General features: G+C 31.0%; 1 long non-coding RNA gene across 1 annotated transcript; it reads left to right on the top strand.

Moving 5' to 3' along the window:
* Window positions 1-14136: 14136 nt before the first annotated feature.
* On the top strand, window positions 14137-15534 carry LOC139857202 (uncharacterized). Its single transcript, XR_011762388.1, has 3 exons — window positions 14137-14395; window positions 15263-15334; window positions 15430-15534. It is a non-coding gene; the product is annotated as an uncharacterized lncRNA (long non-coding RNA).
* Window positions 15535-25458: the final 9924 nt, after the last annotated feature.

The following is a 25458-nucleotide window of genomic DNA, read 5'->3' as shown; positions in this document are numbered from 1 at the left end:
AATTGTAAATAGATATGTGTGTATGTATATATAATTAATAATTCGAAATATAATGTGAAGTATTATATGTTGTTGTTATAAAAAAACTAATAAAATAAAAATAGAATATTATAATAAATATTATTTAAAATATATCTCTATATATAGATAAAGTATATTAAAAATAAATATTAAATGATTGTAATACTCGTTTGATGTTTCGATTGATATTAAGCAAGTTAAATTCAAACTTATGTAATTTTAAAATAAACGGTGATACAAAAATGAGCTCTATAAATTTTAGGCTTATTAAAAATGTATTTAGGAACTATTTGTTAAGTTTTAACACTTTTTATATTTTACTCATAAATGAGAGGGACAGTTGATGTACTATTTATTTATTAAATTAATGACTGAATTTTATATCATAATGACCAAAATAAATAAAAATAATTAATTTAAAATTTTGGGATTTTTCCGAAGACTTTTTATCCGCCGCTGATTCACAATGGGATACGAAATAGTTTCCGGGAAAAACTGTCGGCAGTTAATTATTTTACTTCACACGTTTTGAATTATATACATATTTTATTACGATACTAATCTAGTTTGCATCTATTATAATTATAATATAGAAACACTTTATGTACAATTATTCAAAAAGTTTATAAAACAAACAAATGCTTCCAATTTCTCACTATTCAACTACTGTGTTCTATTTTGTTGAAAACACATAATGCAGAGTCAATTATTGTTTCCTTTTCTTTTCATTTACATATATTATATATGTATACATACATAGTCATAGCATATAAGATATATAAAGCTCGATCACCACATTTCTTTCAGTTTGTTTTCATTTATCGAACGAAACCCACTTCTAAATACCATTTGATGAAGAACCACCACCATGATCGATCCTTTAACTATCTGGTTGCTATACGATTACACCCATGACCACCATCGCCATCTCTTTGTTCGTCACCATAAACAACCTACACCACCTTCGGCTAACACTTAAACAACCCAACCCACTTCAACGGTGGACATGACCTCAGTCACCATCACCTTCCATGACCATTATACCCGTCACCCTCAATCCACCACCAGAGTACCAACACCTATCACCACCGTCACCTTTATAAAAACCACCATGACCTTCAAGACACTGACCACCATCGAAACCTTCTATCACCATCTTTAGCGTATTTATCGATCACCGATCTATATCTTTGATTAACTTAATTGCTCTCTATTCTGGTACACTTGTCTATTTTCTGTCGAAGAGAACCCCACACCAGTAGCAACTTGTCACCTACAACAAGCCACTTCTAGCTCTGCTTTAATGGAATGCTACTAATGCGTGTATTATCCTTCCTGTTTTGGATTCATGTTCCATTCAACAAATACACACGCACACTCTCGAAACTAATTCTATACTTACGTTGTTGTTTCCATTCGAGAACACCCATTAATCTACTGTTGTTCAAACCACCCTAAACCATCACCCTAAACCATCGTCAACCGCCAAGAACCACCCCCATGTTTGGCCAATCGAAAACAAACCGCCATCAAACCAAACCGTAATTAACTCTGGACGTACGTTTCTGTTTCTACTTCCGGATAACAGTAACGAAGATGATAATATGGGATTAATACGATATCACGATGATAGTAAAAATGATGACCAACAACCGGTTACTGTTTTGGGATATAAAATATATGAGATCATCGAGCTTCCTATGAATGCTTCGTGTTTTCAGTTTTAACCAGACTCAATGTTAATGGATCATTTTCACCCTTTTGGATCAAATAAATAACAGGGCCATTTAAAATTAAGCTGGACTTGATTCTTGCACCATAATTTGGTATTGGGCCGTGGCCCAACTAACTCACAGTGGGCTGAAACTTTTTATTGATATGTATCATGGGTTAAATGAATATACAGGATAGACTAAATTAGAAAAGTAGTCGGTAGTGCTGTGGTTTAGGAGTAGTTTGGGTGAGCGGGAGGTTGCGGGTTCAAGCCCTGTCTGATGCATTTTTTTTAGGAAAAGCTTAAAGGTAGTTTACTCACTTTTATTATTTTTAATTATTATTATTATTATTATTATTATTATTATTATTATTATTATTATTATTATTATGATTATTATTATTATGTTATAATTATTATCTACTAGGATTATAGTATTACAAATTATTATCATTATTATTAATAAAATGGTTATTAAAAGTATTATCATTTATATAGGTTATATTATTATCATTGTTAATATTATCAGTATTAACATTATTATTGTTGGTAGTATTATTATTGTTATTATCAATTTTTATGATTTCAAACATGTTAATAACAACTATATTAAGAAGTTAGTAATAAAAGTTGTTAAGATAAAATTTGGAAACTGGTTATAAATTATATGAATACCTGTAAAATTATGAATATAATTATGAGAATTAAGTTATAGAAACTGTGGTTATAAGTCTAGATATTTAACACGAGGTTTGTAATAGAAAACTTATTATTAACAAAGTTATTATTATCATCATTTTATTATTAAAATGAGGTACCATTATAATTAAAAATTTATGAAAGATATTATTATTTTTTTTTATAAAAATTAGTAAAGTTATTATTATTAAAATTAACACTATTATTGTTATTACTATCATTAGTATTATCATCCTTATCGTTTTAGTATTATTAAAAATAGATATTTTTAATATAAAAATACGTTATAATAATATTAATATTACATATCACTATATTCTTATTATTAAAATAATATTAACTAAGCTATATATAAATATATCAACTAATATATAAATATATATTTTTATATAAACCTTAATATAAATTAGTATTATTAATATGTTATAACGAATATTAGTTATATGAAATATATAAATTAAATATATAAAACTTATCTATATAACACATAATATAACTAGTATGATCATTAATATATATAAACTTATTCAAATAAGATTATATGTTTTAATATATATATATATATATATATATATATATATATATATATATATATATATATATATATATATATATATATATATATATGAATAATATAGGTTCGTAAATTCGAGGCCAACCCTGCATTGTTCAATATAGTCATATGTAGTTTTACTACAAAATACATTAGGTGAGTTCATTTGATTCCCTTTTACTCTTTATATTTTTGGGACTGAGAATACATGCGCTGTTTTTACAATTGCTTTATTAAATGCTTTTGAAATACATTTTGAACTGCGAATACATGAAATGCTTTTATAAATGTTTGACGAGATAGACACAAGAAAAACATTCCTCGAATGAATTATTATGTAGACAGAAGTTCTGTGGATTATTATTGAATTATGTGGACTTGATAATTGCCACTAATTGTTGTGAATATTTTCTCCTAATTATTATTGCTTGGTAACCTAAGAATTAGAATCGGGTATGGCCCTAATTCACGCGAATCCTAAAGGTAGCTACCGGGTTTAACACCCCCACCCAGAATGTTCACTAGACGAAAGAGCTAGTGGGCGTGGTGCTTAGTACTTCGAAGTTTATATGATTATTATACAGATGAGATGTTCTGTTTTGGGGATATTATTATGCGCATTATATGTTAAGGTCGGTTACCAAGACAAGCTATGAAAGCAAAGTGAATGTTATGTATCGAGAGAATGATTTTATACACAGGTTACGTGTATGTTATTTTTTTGTACACAAGATATGTGTACGGTTACTAAGATTTATGAAAATGATTTCGTACACGAGAAAGGTGTACTGTATTTAAAAGATATCGCATGTACATTACAGATGGGTATAGGATTCGGGCCCATTTATACCATGCAGGATTTAAATCTTGTGGTCTATCAAAATGATGAATTTTATTCTTTTATGATAAACCTATGAACTCACCAACCTTTTGATTGACACTTTTAAGCATGTTTATTCTCAGGTATGAAAGAAATCTTCCGCTGTGCATTTGTTCATATTAGAGACATTACTTGGAGTAATTCATAACATATTTCAAAAGATGTTGCATTCGAGTCATCGAGTTCGTCAAGATTATTATTAAGTCAATTATAGTTGGATATATTAGGAAATGGTATGCATGCTTGTCAATTTTCGATGTAAAGAAAGTTTATCTTTTAAAACGAATGCAATGTTTGTAAAATGTATCATATAGAGGTCAAATACCTCGCGATGTAATCAACTATTGTGAATCATTTGTAATCGATATGGACTTCGTCCAGATGGATTAGGACGGGGCGCTTCAGTTGGTATCAGAGCGGTGGTCTTAGTGAACCAGGTCTTGCATTAGTGTGTCTAGTTGATAGTTGTTTAGATGCATTAGTGAGTCTGGACTTCGACCGTGTCTGCATGTCATAAGTTTTTCTTATCATTTAGTGTCGAAAATTATTTGCTTATCATTCTTAAAGTCTAGACACGTCTTACTACCTCTATTGCATAGACAGTGTATAGATAAATTCATATCTTAGCGTATATATTATTGTTACCTTTGCCTGACAGCTTTCGTAGATTCTTCTGTAACTTATGGGATTTTAGTATTATATATGCATATGTAAATTATGTATTGCAGGGTACTAATCTACATCCTATAATCTATTTCTTATCGAAAATCCTTCATCTGATCGTACGAGATGAATCCCTCAGCCAGTTCGAATTCCTCGAATTTCGACAGCTATTCCGATATGGAGTTTCGCCTAATCTCCGAAAGCAGTGTCACCAGAATGAATCAGCCAATCAGTCATTCCCAATTCATTTGATGGGTTCGTAGCCTACTTAATCATTGGAATAAAAAAGAAGGTGATCCCTTCCACCCACCATATTGTCCTCTTGGCGAAGAACCTGAAGCACTTACCGGCGAACCTGTTCGAGACACCATTTTTTCTCTCATTTCCAGAGTATCTCGTCACAATTATATTCTATCCAAAATTCTAAACCTTATTCAACCACTCGTTCCAACCGACAATCATCCCGGAGTAATACAAGAAGACAGCGAACTTCGTGCTCGAGTAATAGTTTTGGAAAATATGGTGCAAAACATACCAGCTTCAGCAACATCACCGACACCAACAGTACCATCAATAATAGCACCAGTACCATCAACAATCTATGTCTCAATATCTCATTATGTACCTCGAGCATAATTATCAATCTACGAATCATTCTACATCATTTATCTTCGTTCGACATGGCGATTATGTAATCTCTAATGTTTTAGAGATTATATATTATTGTTCTAACGATAAATCAAATGAGTGTAATATCATATTGACTCATTAAATCCATGATTACATCTGAAGAAAATATATATGTAAGTATATTTTCATAAAGATTGTAATTAAAAATTCTTTCGTACAAACTGTTAATGGTGAAAATAATTTAACGGGTAGGTAATACCCGAGGAATATTTAGATTTGACATTAATAAGTTACACTGTACATTCTTCGAATTTGATTCAACAGTCATTTACTATCCTACTTACATCCACAGAGATACGAATCCGTTCACTACAGAACAACCATTTTCATCCAATTTAATATTTGGATTTTGATTTATCAGAATCCAACAAGTGGCATAATGAAGAAAACATTGGACAAAATAAAATTTGTTAGAAACAAACAAATTAACTATGAGAAATTTTGTTAAGAATCGACGCTAACTGTTCCTAGCTAACTGTTCCTAGCTAACTGTTAATTCCGTATTACCTTTTATTTATCGCAATTTAGTTATCGCAATTTATTTATCGCAATTTTAATTCTCGCAATTTTATTTATCGTCATTTAATTTCTGTTATTTATTTTATGCACTTTAAATATCGGGACACGTATACAAGGTTTTGACATATCATATGGACGCATCTATATATAGTATTTGAAATAACCATAGACACTCTATATGCAGTAATGCTGAAGTTAGCTATACATGGTTGAGGTTGATTCTATAATAATATATATAGTTTGAGTTGTGATCGAGTCTGAGGCATGTGCACGGGTCACGATACGTATTAATTAATTCGAATATTATATAATAAGCTATATATGAATTGTTGGACTGTTAACTGTGGACTATCAACTGTGGACTGTCGACATTGGACAATTAAAATGAATTAAAATATTGATTATAACATATGAAACTAAACAATTCTTCAAGTTTGCCACTTGATTTCGTCTTAAACCTCATTTGTATCTTGACAATTATAATCTGCGTTCAAACCTTTTATGATTCTTGAAAACACCTAAATCGAGAGGATGAACCAACTGCACTTCATCTATGGGAGAAAAGATTGATACATATAGTTATGCACCTGAAGAACTCTCGGAAATTGAGTAAACATTTAACACGTAGCTGTGCTAATTCCTTAGTGTTATTATTACCCAAAATAACTTGGTAATTCCTTTCAAAGTAGAAAATTTTGTCACAGCTCCAGCAAGTCAACTTCGACTTTTTATTTGAATTAGCCTTATTATAATCTTGATATATACGCGTGCTCTTTTATTGTTATCGAGGAACCTTTTATATTCCACCATAATACCATCAGCGTTTAATCATCTAAAAACACAATTCTCTTGAAACCACCTCGGATTGATAACCGATATTCAGATATGGTAGCATTAAATTCAGAGGAAACGGCAAAAATTGTAGATGGTCTGAACGGCCAAAAGTTTGATGATATGGACTTTGTTTGTGAATCGTTTGTAATCGATATGGACTTTGTCCAGATGGATTAGGACGGGGCGCTTCATTCGATTTAATCGTTTGTGGTATAACTAGAAACCCTAATCTTTATAAATCAGTTTTTTGATCAATTACATAGTGTATTAGAGTCTAGTGCTCAATTAATGATGTCTTGTGTTGTTAATTGTTGATTGATTGCGCAATTAACGTTGTTTAATTGAAAAAAGAATTTGTTTATTGATGATCTGATTAAATCTATATGAGATATTACTTTTTAATATGTTTTATTAGAAAGATATCGAAAAGTTATTAATTTTAGACTCCGATTTTGCGTGATTTCGTTATCGTGTGCTTAAGATATGCGTAATCGAAGTTTACGTTAGGGTTTGCATGAAATCCGAATTTTCTGAGTTGCATGCTATGTGTTTTAGTTTATATAAAGTGTACTAATATATTCCTTGTGAAAATTTATGCAATTTGGACTAAAGATTTGCGTCGAAATGTTATGTAATGCTCCCGTTATGATAAAACGAATATTTGCTTTGTAAAGTATGCTGAATCTGTTTTTGAGTTTGCATAAAAATTTCTAGAATGAACTAGGAATTGATTTAGAATTTGATCTTCTTTAATATATTATTTTATATGTTACTTGACATGTTTCATTTGTATGCAAACTTGCGAGAACGTGATTTGCCATGAGATAAATGCTCTTCTAAATGATATGTCTGATTGATGGTCAGAAACTGATGAGTCTGTAATGTTTTGCAAATCTGTACGAATTGGCTAAAGCAATGCTTCTGATTATTTTATCACTTAAATTTTGAGATGTCTTGAGATGACACCAATTAGTCGTTCATTAAAATCTATTTTCTATATTTTTTGAAAAATGTTTAAAAACTGACGTGTGGCAGAAATTTCTGTAATGAACTATGAATTGACCCTTTCTGATATTAGACTTTTATTTATCGTATGAGGCTTTGGCTGGACTTTTTGGAATCGATTTTAAGTCTAGTTATGATTTGGAGTTGTTCATAATTTTATGAATTATGTGCTATGTTCTATGATTGTATTTCTTTACGACGTATGATTTTCGAAAGATTACTCTAAGGTGTGGAAAATGCGATTTGATAAACTACGAGCGTTAACATGTTATACGACCTATGTTTGACTTATTGATCATGTTTGCATGACCTACTGAGATGTTTGTCTTTAGTTGACCACTTTGACCGAGTTGACTTTTGGTTTGACTTTGGTTGACTTTTGTTGACTTGCTTGGATTAGTTGACTTTTACTTATTCGTTAAGTCAGTCTGAGCACTAGGACTTTGCGTACACTATAGGTTGACGAAGTGTGACCTATTAGTGTATACTTAAGATGATTTACTTGATTAGGTTACGTTGTTCAGTTAAGAGTTTTGACAAAAGTACGATATGCTAAGATCTTTACGAGTGCTTTTGCTTAGGTGAGTCTACAGTCCCTACTACGTTTTTACAGGGATGAGATGCATGCTTTTTACAAATATTTTACGTGTTTGGCACAAGTAACTTACTAAGAATATACATATGATTTTAGATCAAAAATCCCTTAGCTTGATTATATTAATTACTTTATAAGCTCGACTTATAGGGACGGTACCGTTAGGTTTGACAAACCTCACCGCAACGTTAAACATGTGCTTATGTAGTTGTAACACGTACACTTGATCGGTGTATCACCAGTATAGGGTAAACTAAAGACGTGTGCTCGGCTCACGCAAAGGTTAAGGCTTTATAATCAAGTGCTCATGATAATGTATACTTTTCTAATGATGTTTTCTAAGAAAATCTTGTGGCCTTACTTAAGAAATGATTTACTAAACCTGTAGATTCACTCAATGTTTTTTGTTGACGTTTTGCATGTTTCATCTCAGGTACATAGAGTTAGTGCTTCCGCTTATTATGAAGTTATATGCTGTTTGCTGCTAGAACTGGACGGCGTCCAGCATGTTTATCTTTTTCATTTCAAGAACATATATTCGCATTTAAACAGTTTTCTTTTAAGATGTTTGGATTCATAGACATTAGTCATTGACGTCAAATGTTTCCAGTTACATTATCTTTAATAAATGACTTCGTTTTAATAAATAATGCGAATACTTTTCGGAAACGTCTCATATAGAGAGCGTGACCGCTAAACTGTGGGACCAGGAGTTAATATTCCGTTAGTGGATTCTGACGGGGTATTACAATATGTATTTAGTAAGATGTTGTTATAACGATAATCGTTATATATATCGTTTCGAGTTTCTTAATTCAATAATCTCATTTTTATGTATATCACTCATTGTTAATACACTTAGTAAGATACTTACTTATCATAATTTCATGTTAACCATATATATGTCTATATATATAACATGATGTAGTTTTTATGAATTTGTAACGTTCGTGAATCGCCGGTCAATTTGGGTGGTCAATTGTCTATATGAAACCTATTTCAATTAATCAAGTCTTAACAAATTTGATTGATTAACATGTTGAAAACATTTAATCATGTAAATATTAATTTCATTTAATATATATAAACATGGAAAAGTTTGGGTCACTACAGATTTCATCACAAAGTTACCAAAGATGGCGAGAACCCAATTTGATACGATTTGGGTGATAGTTGACCAATTGACGAAAAGTGCTTTGTTTCTTCCCATTCGGGAAGCGATATCGTCAGAGACCTTGGCTAAGTTGTTTATCAAGGAGGTGATATCGAGACAAGGGGTTCCCATATCTACTATTTCGGATCGAGATACTCGTTTCACATCTCGATTTTGGGAAAAGTTTCATGAAGATATGGGTACACAATTGAATTTGAGCACGGCGTACCATCCTCAAACAGACGGTCAAACTGAACGTACGAATCAAACCTTAGAGGATATGTTACGGGCGTACATTATTGATTTCGGGGGTAGTTGGGATGAGCACTTGCCTTTGGTGGAATTCTCGTACAATATTAGTTATCATACTAGTATCGGGATGCCACCTTATGAGATGCTTTATGGGCGTAGGTGTCGAACTCCGATTTGTTGGGGTGAAGTGGGTCAAAGAGAAATCGAGAGTACCGATTTGGTTCTAGAGACGAATAGAAAGATTGAGAAGATTCGGACTCATTTGAAAGCGGCTCAAGATAGACAAAAGTCGTATGCCGACAAATGTAGGTGATTGATTGAGTTCCAAGAAGGTGACATGGTGATGCTTAAGGTTTCGCCATGGAAGGGTATTATTCGATTTCAAAAACGGGGAAAGTTAGCTCCTCGGTTTATTGGGCCGTTTAAGATTTTGGCTCGTGTTGGTGAAGTTGCATATCGTTTAGAATTACCCGAAGAGCTTGCGAGGATCCATAATACATTTCATGTTTCCCATCTCCGTAAGTGTCTTGCGGATGATTCTTCATGGGTGCCTTTAGACGAGATTAGGCTAAACAATAAGTTAGAGTATATTGAGGAGCCGATTGCTATACTCGATGAGAAGGTCAAAAGGTTGAGAAACAAAGTGGTGAGAACTTTTAAAGTTCAATGACGTCGTAGTAAGGGTTCCGAGTTTACGTGGGAGCCCGAAGAGTTTGTTTTGGTATATCTTCCTGCTTGTCATGCAGCTTGGATTGTGAGGACGCAATCCGGTGGGAAGAGTTGTAACATCCTGTTTTCCCAGATGGTTGGGACGCCGTCCAATGTGTGGGACGCCGTCCTGTGTTGAAGGACTGGACGCCGTCCAGTATTCTGGACGCCGTCCAGATGTACTGGAGGGCCAGCTGTCTTACTTTGGTTATATTAAAGGGGATTTTTGGTAATTTCACTTATGGAATGAGTTTAAGGCCCCTAGGTCAGTTCATTGAGTATCATCAATCCATTTTCAACCACCACTTCCTATCCACATAAATTCTAGAGAGAGAAGGGTTTTAGTGTGAGAAAGCTCAATCCAAAGAGGAAGAAGCTAGTTTCGGGTCAAAGTGCGAGTTTTAAAGTTGTTCATCTACTCCCTAGCTACGTTTTGATTGTAGTGGTAAGCCTTAACTTCGATTTCCTTACTTTAATTATTTAAGAGTTAGGGTTTGGGTTAGTGGTGAACTTAAAAACCCATTTGTTTGTGAGTTGGGGGTTTTGAGTAAGTTTGGGTCACAAAGACTCAATGATGACTAACCTAGGGTTTAAAATGGTAAATTTGAACTTATGAGCCTTAATTGGTTAGTAAATTACTAGCACACCTTGATATTATGTGAAAGTGTGTTAATTGGAGTAGTGGATGAGCCGAAATGGGCGTGTTGACTTTAAAATGATTAAATGTTTAATTGTTGACCTAGTCGGGCAAGATGAGTGTGAAATGTCCTTAGTTTATGTTGGTCGGTGTTGTTAGACCTTAATCACTAGCTTTTAGTGATATATGATGGGTCTTGACCTTAAATGGACGGTTTTGGTATAAATTGGTCAACTAATGCATTTAAGTCATTAAATGCACAAGAGTGTATTATTGGTGTTTAGTCCAACGAATTGTATATTAATTATATACATAATGTACTAGGTACGTTGTGTTGAAGGTTGCGTGCTTGATTAACTCACCAAAGGCGTTAAGGTGAGTGGAATAATTATATATGTATGTATATGATTTAATTGCTTGTGGGGTATGGGTTAAAGTTCGATGTTGACGATACCATATCCTAGAGTATATTGTTTGTTCGTTTTAATGAGGGTTTAAGTTCGATGTTGACGATACCTCATGTATGGATTTAAAGTTCGATGTTGACGAAGCCATACCACTATTGTAGTGACATTCGATGAGGGTTTAAGTTCGATGTTGACGATACCACATTAATTAGGACGGATGGGTAATAAGTTCGATGTTGATGATACCATTTGTTGGGCTAGCCTTGGGATTTGGATACTAATGGATGTTGTGAACATCGATGTTTGTGTATTGTGTTGTAGCATATTGTAATGTTTGCGTTACATGCTATTGTTATACTAGTTATGTTATCGAGGATTTAGCGTTATACGTTATGAAGGTATGCTAATTATATTGCTAGTATGTATGCGGATTGGTATAAGTGTTTGCAGGTAAGTAGGTTATATATGTATGTGTATAACTATTGCACTCACTAAGCTTTTCTTACCCTCTCGTTATTTACTTTTTTTTAGGTTCCGGCGTGGACACGGGTAAGGGTGTTCGGTTGGATTAGTGGCCTCCCGCTTTGTTTTGATAGGGGACGCATTTGGAATGTTTAGTTTTTGAAGTTTGTCCAAGATGTGGGTAGTTTAACCCAAACACCATGTTCTAAGTGTCGTTTGGAATTTAAACTCTTATGGTCGAACTTGTATTTTTGAACGAAACTCGTAAAACGGCCGATGTGGGCCCGATGTTGTAAAATTTGATTTTATTGTGGAAAACTCTTAGCTTTAATTATGTTAACATGTTGGGAAAGCGGGTTTTTCGCTCACGTAAGTTGAGCACGGGGAGCAGAAACTGACAGTTCATTGGGACGCCATCCTAAATGTTTGGACGCCATCCTGGCCTTCAGAGCTGGACGCCGTCCAGATAGCTGGACTCTGTCCAGATGGACTGATCCAAAATTTTTTTTGGGGCGTGTTTTTGGTATAACGAGGTTTGGGTCGTTACACAAAGATTTCCACCCTTTCAGCACAAACTGCAAAACTGCGTGACGCGCCACACATATGCTCGGTGCGCAGATGTACTTAGTGATCTAGTATCCTGAATAAGTATCTTCAATCTCCAAAACTCACTGTATGGTGCGGCGCGCCATTAATCTGCGCAGCGCGCAGATGAGCTTCAAGTTCGGATTTCAAGCACAACAAACCAAGTTCATTTTCAGCTCCCATAATCTATCTAACTCTTTACGAACGTGTACTCCACACTTCACCGAATTCGTTTTAGAGTATCAACGGATCTTGATCACATTCTACTTAGCAAATCTAATTCCAATAAAACAATTCGTTGGATCATACTAAAATCATCAACACTTTTTTACCTGATAACGTATAGTATATACCTAAAGTAATTTGGAAGTAAAACCAATTAATATTTTGATTATATCATGCAATTATATGCAATTTTATATTATGTGATTTTAACTTTAATATCATTATTTTCGATACCTTTGAAGCTGGACCCGGCATGTGGAAGTTTTTACATAAAATAGGCGCAAGTTCAATCCCACTCGCGGCAAGAATTTACAAATTTTGTGGCCGTGGGATGATAATTGCTCTTGTCACATGTGTGGGGACCCGATGAAATTACTTTTCCGGCATCCGACTCTTAAAAGGTGGGTCTAATTAAGGTGGCTCTGATGGGTTTCGAAGGAAAACACATTGTCAGGGTGTCCTTATCAAACGTCCACATTTTGACATAAAATCCGTAACAAAACTAGTCCCAGTGTTCCATATCTATTTTCCATTATTTCATTTTAGGATGTTCCAAATTAATTATTCACTTCTATAAAAAAAATTAATGTGATAAAAATCTTTTGTACTCGTACTTTATTTATGTAGGAAAAAAAGATAGATAAAAATTAGGATAAGACATAAAAGTTAATATAAAAGAATATGTGACCAGCATTTTTTTTAAAGTGTGTTTATGTCTGAGAAAATAATAAATTTGAGACGAGAGAGTAACACTACAAGAAAAATGGTCATTAATGATCATATTTTAGTGACAACTTTTTGTTTGGTCATTAATAACGATTACTTAGTTATCATAAAAAAAGTGGTCATTGAATCTTGGTCACTATAAAATATTAATGACCAATGAATTAGTTGTCACTAAAATAATAAGTTAGTGATCAAAAAGTGGCCATTAATTTAGATAATAGATACCAAAAAATAATTGTCTTGGTAGTAGATAGGAGTAGTTATTATATAGTTATACATGGGATTAAATAATTTTAACACAAATAATTTTTGAAAAGTATTTCGTAAATGATAAATGCAAAGACATCTTACTGATCACTATAATGTTATTAAATTAGCATTATTGTTACTGGATAAAAGCAAAGGTAATATTGCATATGTGCTTTGTTGTTTTAAAGGTTGTAAACTTTACTAATCAACAAAAGTTATACAATATACATCCAAACTCCAAACTCCAATTAACCACTATAAATAAACCCATTAACAACTATAAACAATTTACTACTATTATTTAAAGCTAGACAAACGTAAAATTTTATTAATCACCAGAAACTCCAATTAACTCAACCCTGAAATTTTATTTTATTTTATTTAATCACTAATGTAAACTTATAAACATGTACATAGATCCAGATATATATACTCTGTAATTGGCAAAGGGTAAATCCGTTTAAATATTAACCCGACCCAAAGAAACACATTTGCATTCGTAATATCCTTTACATTAAAAGCCCTAATTTTACCGCTTCTTTAATAAGTTCACGATCGATTTTGATTTTGAGGAAGTATTCCTCAATTAATTATTGCGAGATCATAAAATCATTAATCGATTCAGTCACGTATCACTCAATTTGTTAATCAATGTAGTTAGGTATCACTCAATTTGTTAATCGATTCAGTCAGACATCACTCAATTTGTTAATCGATTCAGTCGTACATCACTCAATTTGTTAAGCGTTCCTGTATTCTAGAGAGTACTCCTCATTGATCAATCATTCGTGCTTTTTAAGGATCTCAACTCAACTCAGGTATTCCTCAATTAATTAGTCGATTAAGTCTATAGTATATATGGAGTATCAGATTAGGTTTTAGTGAACTGAAAACATCATATTACGTTTGGTATGAAATAATATATTTTGATTATATTTGTTTATATTTTATGTATCTGAGTCTGTAGATGCAAATTTTTAGAAACGAGTAGATGTATTTGTGCTTAAATGATTTGGACAGTGATTTTCAGGTATTTTGTTTTGAATATATTGTTACTGTGATGTTATATATTGTATATATTCTATTGTGATGTGTGTATACATAAATGAGTGTTAGTATTTAAATGTGATTATTGTAACACTGATGATTGAAATGGATTACACATTGACAAAGAGTCTAGAGCTACTAGTGTTAATGCATCACAAGCTAAGCAAGTTTTTTATGTGTCTGATAGTTGGGAAGAAGTTGGCATGTGGTACAAAACCGTACCCCTCTTGCAATATTTGATATTCCTTTTTATAACAAAGTGTTAGTTTCTCATATTAAATATGGATTAAACACCCCTAATTAGAGGTGCTATTCCACTCGAAATTGTGGATACATCAACCAATGATGGTGACTCATTAGATTTAGAGCCTTCATCAGAAGATGAATCTTTAGATTTAGAGTCTTCTTCATAATAGAGTACTTGCAGACCCTTTTGATATCATTTTCAGTTTCATTTTATAGAGAGTACCTGTTATTATCAATTTAAGTATTCAACTATTTATCATTTATCTTATCAATCACTACTTAATCATAATATGTCCTTCATAAAGTGCACAGTTATCTCTATTTTCTATCACCTTCTTTCTTTCCCAACTTTGTTTAACATGTTTAGTGAAGTTTGCTTTTGTTGAACTCAGTGAAGCTTTATGGATCAACCAAGGCATATGAAGGAGAACCTTAGTCAGGCAAAACTTAAACAAAAACAAAAGGTAGTGAAATGTTATTACACACTTTATGGCTTCAACTTTGTTTATTTTTTTTATTTTTTTTATTTTATATATTTTTTATTTTTATTTTTTTTCAGATTTCTAGTCATTTTATGGAGACGAAACATCCTATGGGGAATACCTGAAAGGACCCGTTCATATACATTATAAACGATTCACAATAGTTGATTACATCGCGAGGTATTTGACCCCTATATGATACATTTTACAAATATTGCATTCGTTTTCAAAAGACAAATTTTTTTACATCGAAAGTTGACGGCATGCATACCATTTCATAATACATCAAACTATAATTGACTTAATACTAATCTTGATGAACTCAACGACTCGAATACAACATCATTCGAAATATGCCATGAATGACTCCAAGTAATATCCTTAAAATGAGCTAATGAACAGCGGAAGATTTCCTTAATAACTGAGAATTAACATGCTTTAAAGTGTCAACCAAAAGGTTGGTGAGTTCATTAGTTTATCATAATCAATCATTTCCCATTTATAAAATTGACCACAAGATTCTCTTTTTTCCATAAATCTCATTACACTCGCAAGTTCATAAAAATCATTCATATGATGGACACCTGATAACCGACATTAACATAATGTATATAGAATATCCCCCGCATACTCGCAAGTATGCCATAAACATTGGCAATCGCAATCGCAATCACCATTTAAATCAAAGTACTAAAGCATTCCAAATTCCAGAATAGGGTTTGTTAGACCCATAGATCTATCTTTAGGATTCGCGTCAATTAGGGGCCATTTCCCTAATTCTTTGGTTACCAGACTTGAAGGGGCGATATTCAATTTCGATAATCCAACCATATAATGTAGTTTCAATTACTTGTGTCTATTTCGTAAAATATTTATAAAAGTAACGCATGTATTCTCAGTCCCAAAAATATATATTGCAAAAGCATTTAAAAATGGAGCAAATGAAACTCACAATATTGTATTTCGTAGTAATTAAGCATATGATGGCATTGAACAAGTGCAAGGTTGGCCTCGGATTCACGAACCTATATTAATTATATATATTTATATGTTTGATCAATATCTGTCTAACAATTTAGGTCAAGTCGTAGTGTATCACAATCCTAATGCTCGAGACTAAATATGCAAAAGTCAACAAAAGTCATATTGACCAAAATGTCTTCCAAAATTTATACATGATTATTATATAGTTTAAATATAGTCGTTTTATATATTTAAATATTTTTAACAGATTTTATTAAAGTAAATAATATAGTTCTTTTATTAATAAATAAATTTTATATTAAAATTTATATAATAAAAATATACTTTTATATATCTTAAGTAATAAAATTTATAAAGTTCATTTAATATCATAAAAATAATATGATAGGTAATATTAATGTAATTATATTACACGTAGTAAAATATCTTTGTATCACATATTTATTTGATAAAATAATATTGATAATAATAATAAGTAAAAGTTGTATTATTTTGTAATAATATATATTATTCCACTAATAAAAATAACAATAATTATATTTTCTAAAAATGATAAAATGATAATTTTTATTAATAATAGTACTAAAATGATAATAATAATGATGTTTCATATTAACAATGATATTTTATTAAAAATAATAATTTTAAAAATGATAGTTTTAATATTAATAATACTTTTAATAATAATAATAGTAAAATAATGAAAACGATATTTTTTCCTTTAAATCAATATCGTAAAATATCTTAATTTCATCATGATACTCATACTCATTATTTCCTAATCGCTTCGTTTAATAGTTTTTAGTCGTCTTTTATATCGCGTTCATATTAATAATAATAATAGTAATCATAATTATTTGATGTTACTAATATTAGTTTTAATTATAATATTACTAATAATAATAATATTATTAATGGTAATACTAAAAACTATTTGAATGATAATAATAATAATAATAATAATAATAATATAACTAAGTATAACCTTAACGATAATAATGATAATAATAATAATAAAAATAACAATAATATCTTTTATTAATAACGACAATGATGATGATAATAATAATAATAATAATAATAATAATAATAATAATAATAATAATAATAATAATAATTAGATTATGACGATGATAATAACGACGATAATAATAATCACTTTTACAAAAATTCAACTGACTATAACTTCTAAACCGTTCATCGAAACTATTCGATATCTAAATGAAAAGTTCTCAATTTTTCGCTAGCTTATTAACGACATGCATATCATATACTTTATCTTAATAGCATATGTATTTAATTCAAGATACGACATAACCTATCTAACGACAATAACGAACGTATAAGCATGCATAATCCTATATACTCGAGCACTAGTCATGGATATATACTAATAATATATAAAAGTTAAGTTATGAGTGCTCACGTATCAATATTAAGATTCAATATTGCAGGAAAAGTACGTATACGCAACGGGGATGATAAACACTAGTTTGACTCACGAGCAATACTCTCGAACCATACCCATAACCTCCATAGCTATAACCCATAATTTCCTTAGTTCTATCCCGCTCGAAAAACAATTTCGAAATCACTCGGATAGCACTCCGTCGTAATATTTTATGTATACTAATAATATCTTGAAATAATATGGAGTATATATATATATATATATATATATATATATATATATATATATATATATATATATATATATATATATATATCGATTGAGAGAGTTTATAGAAAAATATTTTCAAGTTTCTATGAAATAATGAAACCTATTGAATTCTATTTATAATAGATTTTTGAATTATTAAAGTGAATTATTAAAGTAAGAATTATTAAAGTGAATTATTAAAGTATGAATTATTAAAGTGAATTATTAAAGTATGAATTATTAAAATGAATTATTAAAGTATGAATTATTAAAGTGAATTATTAAAGTATGAATTATTAAAGTGAATTATTAAAGTTAAAGTAAGTAAAAGTAAAGGTAAAGTTTAATTATAGTAAAAGTATAAAACTATGTACGTATAATACGCGAATAAATATATATAATATTAATTTAAATCGTTATATATATTTAATAAAATAAAATATAAATATTGTTATCTTTATCATACTGGTTAAGTAATGAGTTGTCAAAAGTGGTTCTAGATATTTATAAAAGTTATATACATTTTAATAATAAAGTTCTTTTTTAAACTGAAAAAGTTTTTGTACGTTTGCAACTAAATCAAATAAATATGATAATTTTGTTTTCCAAAACTAAATATATTTAAGAATCATTTTGTTTAAAGGTTAAAATAATAAAAATTGTTATAAAACGTTTTAGAAAAGTAGAATCATATATATTCATAATAGGTTTCAAGTTTTTATATTACAGTCTGTTGGTGAAGCATGAGATAAAGTCCAAAGGTTAAATAAACGTATGAAATCAGCTTAATGAAAAATGTCGAGTTACTTAACTTGTTGATATCCAACATCTAAGTTATTTACACTCCACGTTCTTACTTATAAATCACTTTACCATTTTCCGAATGTTGTCAAAAAGAATAGATTTCTTAAATCACAGTGGACCTCATAACATGGACCTGTAATCATATCACAATGTATCTGATAAATCAATCATTTGATATTATCTTCTAATTCCATTGATAAACATATTGAAACAAATACGTTCGTGTAAAATATTATATCTTTAATACTTTATTAATATTCTCAAGTTATAATATATATATATATATATATATATATATATATATATATATATATATATATATATATATATATATATATATATATATATAACGGTTCGTGAATTGTCGGAATTTGGTCGAGGTTATAATGAATGTATGAACACAGTTTAAAATTCTTGAGATTTAACTTAACAAACTTTGCTTATCGTGTCGGAATAATATAAAGATAAAGTTTAAATTTGGTTGGAATTTTTCGGGTTGTCACAGTACCTACCCATTAAAGAAATTTCGTCACGAAATTTGAATGGGATGGTCATGGCTGACAATAAGTATGTTTTCATGACGTATACGAGTTGGAAATTAGAGTTTTATTATCATCAAGTAATATAGATAAAGCAATTTGATTTTTGTGAAGAGTACGAGTGAAGTTATCACAAAAGAATGAAATGAGTAAATGCACGTTCTTTTTAACCAATGACATAATCACGGTTGATTTCCGAAATTCAAGTAATTTAGAGAAAATCTTCGTAATAAGATTTGGTTCTTCGGTAATTAAGGAAGTTAGGATCCGCTTTGATTAAATGCGATAATCTGTTTTGATTGTTCTGTCGGATATTTTACTATAAATTCACTCCCTTCGTTTCCTTGTAATTTACATCTTCTATTCTTTCTCCCTCAACTCATATTTTAAAGTATTCATCAATATGCTCCATCCAGTACTGATTCTTGATATACTCCTCACTTTCATCTCTGTCATTTTTCTCTTTCATCTACCACTGGAGGATTTTATTTATTTCTACTATTACCTTAGGGTTATAATAATTTTAATACTCCCGTGCCTCTACGTGACAATACGTATTGATATGCACGATTTTTAATTTATGCGTTGTTGTATAGCTTTATATTTTCTTTTATATTCAAGAGTTCCATACTTTTGTCTCCCCTTCCCGACTTCAAGTCAAGCGAATAATGGTCCAGAATTTGTAGGTATGGATTTCGGAATGAACATAATTAATGTTTTAAGAAAGGAATTGTAATGACAAAATCTTGATTTGTCAAATTATTAGAATACCTCAGACAAGACCGAATCATCAAGAAAATATTTTTCTTGATATTCTTAGGGGTTAAATCGAATACCAGAATCGTGTAACATGGCACATGATGATGTTATGATCTGTGAATCATCACGTTCTATTTAGAAACTCAGCATGACTTACTGTAATATAATCACGTTGATCAAGTGTCATTATATTATACTAACTCATGCTTCAGTTTTCAACACTACTTCAAAAACATTCTTATTTTAAACTTGAAGGTTTCAGAATTTAGAAACAAAAATAGTTTCTTTTATGATGTAATACAGATAGTGCGAAGAGGTAAATGATTTTGGATAAGAATAATTATGAAAATATCTTCAGAAATATGGAGGATATTTATAATGAAAGATACGATGATGTCTTAAAATTTCTAATATCAGAGGATGATGAAGAATATTGTCCGCAAGGGTTTAGAGTCAGGAGCAAGGTATTCGTTAATGACTTCAGCAGATACTGAATCATTTGGATTCTTTGAAGGCGGTTTAGTCTTTGTGATTTGTTCACAGCCTCCTTCATAACTGGCTCAATCCGTTTTTCAGTTCCAAACCTTCTCTTTTTCTGAGCTTTGCCAACACACTATTCTTTATCATCAAACTTTTTACTGTTAAGGTCGTTTACAGTTTTTGATGCTTCATCGGCGTTTTTTAAAATTTCGAGAACTAGTTCGCAGTTTAGGGAAACTTCACATTCGAAGTATGTAAGTCCAGAGATAGATGTTATATGTACACATATAACTGTTGGCGTAGACATGCTGTGATATTTCAAAATACTGATTGCTAATTCCCGATGATTCGTATGGGAATTCCCGTTACAAGATGCAGATGAGTAAATGATGGGGTTTTGATGATTTTTCGGAAAATCCTAGATCATTACGGTTGCTGATAAGTTTACTGCTAATGTGGTGGAATATAAATGGTTCCTCTGTAACGATGGCGAAAGGGCAACGTATATATCAAGGTTATAATAAGGTTAGTCCAACTGAAAAGTTGAAGTCGATTTGCTGGAGCTGTGACAAAACTGGCTACTTTGAAAAGAGATTGAAAAGTTATTTTAGCTAATAAATGCCAAAGGGTCTGGCATGGATACGTGTTAAACTATGACTTTGGTTTCAAGAGTTTTTCAGATACATAACTGTGGGTAACATGTGGTTGGATCATCATCTCGATTGTTCATTATTTGAAGTGTCTTCAGGAATTTCGGAGGGTTTGAACACAGATTGTAATCGTTAATATACATATGATGTTCTAGCACAGTTTTGAAGTCAAAGTATAACTTGGAAAGATATAGGAATCTAAGAGTGATGATACTGGTTATATTTCGAATTGAATTCTGCGATTTCAAGATCAGCATATGTAATTGAATTTGAACGAGTATGGTTATTTTGATTTTTATAAAAGAATGTATATTGTTGAGAAAATAGTGTGTATAGTTGTTGATTGCTGAATCAGATTCGAAGAATGTACCATATTAATTGTGAATTTATATATCTCTTGGGTATTACCTACCCGTTAAAAAAAATTCACAGATAATATTTTGTACAAAAGAATTTTATTACAGTCTTTACGAAAATATATATGTGTATATTTTCTTTAGATGTAACATAGATTTAATGAGTTAATATTAAATTAAACTCATCTGATTTATGGTTGAAACTAGAATTGAGTAATTCCTAAAATTTTAGAAGTTACATAAGTATTTCTTCAATAATATTGTGAATCAATACTTCGTTCTTTGTTGATACATGATGCTGGTTTTTGTGAAATTCTTGTGAACTTTGCCAGGTACGAATGATTTTATTTGGAAAGTTTCGAGTACATCGATGATGAAAGTGTAAAATCAAACATATATTTAAATAATACACTTGGTTTATTATGAGTTGGAATTTATTGAATTGAGACAGAACTTGTAACTAACGATGGTTAAGTTGCGGATGAAAGACGTACCTCATTGCATATTAGTAATATGAATTAACCGAGTAGTTAAGATTCACATATAATAGCTTAGTATGGAGAGATTTATTTTGATCTCAAAATTTATATATATATAAAATATACATATAATTTCTTCAGAGGGAGTGAGTTAATACTTCATAACTCATTGATACAATATACGCGTCATTGATTCGTAATGATGTCCACAGTGATTCTTGAACTGACGGAGTTTGTGATGTTATAGGTGCTGCTGATTCTGATGACACTGACGGCACTTACTGTGATGGTGATGCTACGGTATTGTTGATGATGTTGGTAAAACAAGTCTAGCTTATAAATCACGCATCATTCTTGTCAGGGTTTCTACTATTTCTTCTATCATTTCGATTCACTCATCTGATTTATGGTTAGGATTAGAATAGATAATCTCTAAGACTTTAGAGATTACATAATCGTCGCGGAGTGTTTCTCCAATGAAGTTATGAATCAACACTTCATCGTTTGTTGTTGTTGGTATTCCTTGGTATCTACAGGACTTATGACATTGGTGCTCGTGGGACAGATTGTAAAGTTGAGGTTTACGACGCGGTTGTGGTTGGGGGTGGTAATGGTACTGTTGGCGTTGATGATGGTAGTACTGGTTATGCTGCTGGTGCTGCTGCTGGTGTTTGTAACCTTTGCACCATATTCTCCAAAGCCACTACCCGAGCGCGAAGCTCGTTGACTTCTTCTATTACACCGGGGTGATTGTCGGTTCGGACGACTGGATAAATAAAATCTAGAATTTGATGTAGCATATAATCATGACGAGATACTCTGGAAATGAGAGAGAAAATGGTGTTTTGGACAGGTTCGCCGGTAAGTGCTTCAGGTTCTTCGCCAAGAGGGCAATGTGGTGGATGGAAAGGATCTCCTTCTTCTTGTCTCCAATGATTGAGGAGGCTAGGAACCCATCCCCAATTCATCCAAAATAGATGATGGTTGATTAGTTGATCCATTCCAGTCACACTGCTTTCAGAGCTTGAGTGGGATTCCATATCAGAATTCGAGGGACTTGAACTAATGACAAATTCTATTTCGTTCGATTGAATAAAGGATTTTTCGATATGAAATGATTTTCCGGCTAATTACATAGAATATCTATATATATAGCGCAAAAGATTTTGTAGATTACGGAGGAATTTACGGGATATGTCAGGCAAAGTTTACAGTAACAGATACGCTAAGATATGAATTTTGTCTATACACTATTCATGCAATCAATGCCGTAAGACGTGTCTTGACTAAGAAAGATAAGTAGGCAATTTTCGACAAAAATGATAAGCAAAACTTTTGACATGCAAACACGGTCGATGTAGTGATCTGAACTTTTCCATGTTTATATATATATTAAATGAAATTGTTATTTACATGATTAAGTGTTTCCAACATGTTAAGCAATCAAACTTGTTAAGACTTGATTAATTGAAATAGGTTTTATATAGACAATTGACCACCCAAGTTGACCGGTGATTCACGAACGTTAAACTTGTAAAAACTATATGATGACATATATATGGTTATATATATAGTTAACATGATATTATGATAAGTAAACATATCATTAAGTATATTAATAATGAACTACATATGTAAAAACAAGACTACTAACTTAATGATTTTGAAACGAGACATATATGTAACGATTATCGTTGTAACGACATTTAATATATATATATATATATATATATATATATATATATATATATATATATATATATATATATATATATATATATATATATATATATATATATTTATCATATTAAGAGATATTCGTACATCATAATATCATGATAATATAATAATTTAAAATCTCATTTGATATTATAAACATTGGGTTAACAACATTTAACAAGATCGTTAACCTAAAGGTTTCAAAACAACACTTACATGTAACGACTAACGATGACTTAACGACTCAGTTAAAATGTATATACATGTAGTGTTTTAATATGTATTCATACACTTTTGAAAGACTTCAAGACACTTATCAAAATACTTCTACTTAACAAAAATGCTTACAATTACATCCTCGTTCAGTTTCATCAACAATTCTACTCGTATGCACCCGTATTCGTACTCGTACAATACACAGCTTTTAGATGTATGTACTATTGGTATATACACTCCAATGATTAGCTCTTTGCAGCCCATGTGAGTCACCTAACATATGTGGGAACTATCATTTGGCAACTAGCATGAAATATCTCTTAAAATTACAAAAATATGAGTAATCATTCATGACTTATTTACATGAAAACAAAATTACATATCCTTTATATCTAATCCATACACCAACGACCAAAAACACCTACAAACACTTTCATTCTTCAATTTTCTTCATCTAATTGATCTCTCTCAAGTTCTATCTTCAAGTTCGAAGTGTTCTTCATAAATTTTACAAGTTCTAGTTTCATAAAATCAAGAATACTTCCAAGTTTGCTAGCTTACTTCCAATCTTGTAGAGTGATCATCCAACCTCAAGAAATCTTTCTTATTTACAGTAAGATATCTTTCTAATACAAGGTAATACTCATATTCAAACTTTGATTCAATTTCTATAACTATAACAATCTTATTTCGAGTGAAAATCTTACTTAAACTGTTTTCGTGTCATGATTCTGCTTCAAGAACTTTCAAGCCATCCAAGGAACCTTTGAAGCTAGATCCATTTTTCTCATTTCCAGTAGCTTTATCCAGAAAACTTGAGGTAGTAATGATGTTCATAACATCATTCGATTCATACATATAAAGCTATCTTATTCGAAGGTTTAAACTTATAATCACTAGAACATAGTTTAGTTAATTCTAAACTTGTTCGCAAACAAAAGTTAATCCTTCTAACTTGACTTTTAAAATCAACTAAACACATTATCTATATCTATATGATATGCTAACTTAATGATTTAAAACCTGAAAACACGAAAAACACCGTAAAACCGGATTTACGCCGTCGTAGTAACACCGCGGGCTGTTTTGGGTTAGTTAGTTAAAAACTATGATAAACTTTGATTTAAAAGTTGTTCTTCTGGGAAAATGATTTTTCTTATGAACATGAAATTATATCCAAAAATCATGGTTAAACTCAAAGTGGAAGTATGTTTTTCAAAATGGTCATCAAGACGTCGTTCTTTCGACTTAAATGACTGCCTCTTACAAAAACGACTTGTAACTTATATTTCCGACAATAAACCTATACATTTTCAGTTTAGATTCATAAAATAGAGTTCAAATATAAAACCATAGCAATTTGATTCACTCAAAACGGATTTAAAACGAAGAAGTTATGGGTAAAACAACATTGGATAATTTTTCTTGTTGTAGCTACGTGAAAATTGATAACAAATCTA

Source organism: Rutidosis leptorrhynchoides, chromosome 7 (assembly GCF_046630445.1).
Source record: "Rutidosis leptorrhynchoides isolate AG116_Rl617_1_P2 chromosome 7, CSIRO_AGI_Rlap_v1, whole genome shotgun sequence".
NCBI lineage: Eukaryota > Viridiplantae > Streptophyta > Magnoliopsida > Asterales > Asteraceae > Rutidosis > Rutidosis leptorrhynchoides.
The sequence above is the reverse complement of the archived record's forward strand: the minus strand, read 5'-3'. Positions and strand labels throughout refer to the sequence as shown.